This window comes from Ambystoma mexicanum (assembly GCF_040938575.1).
Source record: "Ambystoma mexicanum isolate Mex_15411 chromosome 12 unlocalized genomic scaffold, UKY_AmexF1_1 Mex_chr12_unloc.2, whole genome shotgun sequence".
Taxonomy (NCBI): domain Eukaryota; kingdom Metazoa; phylum Chordata; class Amphibia; order Caudata; family Ambystomatidae; genus Ambystoma; species Ambystoma mexicanum.
In genome coordinates, this window is record NW_027182323.1 from 12,183,876 (window position 1) to 12,185,184 (window position 1,309).

At 39.1% G+C, this 1,309-nt stretch overlaps 2 non-coding genes across 2 annotated transcripts; both read left to right on the top strand.

Moving 5' to 3' along the window:
• Window positions 1-377: 377 nt before the first annotated feature.
• TRNAQ-UUG (transfer RNA glutamine (anticodon UUG)) lies at window positions 378-449 on the top strand. Its single transcript has one exon. It is a non-coding gene; the product is annotated as a tRNA-Gln (tRNA).
• Window positions 450-986: 537 nt separating this feature from the next.
• On the top strand, window positions 987-1,069 carry TRNAL-CAG (transfer RNA leucine (anticodon CAG)). Its single transcript has one exon. It is a non-coding gene; the product is annotated as a tRNA-Leu (tRNA).
• The last annotated feature ends 240 nt before the right edge of the window (window positions 1,070-1,309 follow it).

Here is a 1,309-nt window from a genome sequence, read left to right on the forward strand (position 1 = left end):
AATCCCTTCATTCGAAAGAATGCGAAAGATATGTTTATGGTGAATTAGACTCACTCATTGTAGGTAAATTGCTGCAATATTCTACTGTAATACGGTCGATCACATAAAGTTCCTGTGATAAAATAATATGCATAACACTGAAAAATTATAACTTTTAAAAAAGGATGAACAGTATTACAGTTCCAAATCAAACCCCACCGACCCATTTAATCAAACTATACCTTTCCACTCACCCGTTTTCATCAAAGTATACATGTTTTTGCAATGACTTCTCCCTTCATAATTTCAGTTTTTAGCTCATACAATAACTATAAAGAGCAGCAGCACCATGTGTTGAGAGATACGTGTACAATCTATGGCTAGCTAATGAACATGACGGTTCCATGGTGTAATGGTTAGCACTCTGGACTTTGAATCCAGCGATCCGAGTTCAAATCTCGGTGGAACCTCGGTTTTTTTTTTCTCGTACGAATATTTTCGGCTTTTTCAGTTTTTAAATATTTTTTCTTTAAACGCGCTGTTTAAAAACAGCAAAACTGTAAAATCCTGTCACAGTTTTCAATAAGGTCAGTATCAGAGCTTGTATTCCGTATTAGAGCGGGTATTCCACTGCTCACGGTGAGAACTGCCTCGGAATTTCTCTCGATTAGAAAACCTACTGTACTCACGCAAGCTGTCAGCCATCTACAATGTAAAGCAGGGGGTTTCTAAACGCAGGAATTAATTTTAGGTACTGATATGGATTATAAAACACAAACACTGGACTCCAATAGCCGTTAATCTATCCTGCCGAAAACTATAATGTGCACAGTGAAAATACGGCGAGAGGTAAAGCATTTAATTTGTGGCTCCGTTGGCAGCATTCAGTAGTTGTAGGCGTATAGAACAAACCATAGACTTTCTACTTTGCTAAACTTATCAGAAAATATGGCAGACACGCGACATTCACATATTCTCTATAGGTTGCACATGGTATCGTATGTAATGTCAGGATGGCCGAGCGGTCTAAGGCGCTGCGTTCAGGTCGCAGTCTCCTCTGGAGGCGTGGGTTCGAATCCCACTTCTGACAAGTATTTTTTTTAATAGTATACTTAGCTTTTTTAAACTATCCGTCCGCTTATGGTATCTTATAGTTTAAAGCGTCTGGCTCATAATGTGCATTTAATACATCGTCAAAAAATCGGTTCATTTCAAATATTCTACGAGCGAATCGTTATCTGGAATTTGAAAGAAGAAAATCGTCCTCCGCTGACTGCCGGTGTTGTATGCTATCCTGCAGGCCATGATAGATTGTGGGAGGCAGTGTTCG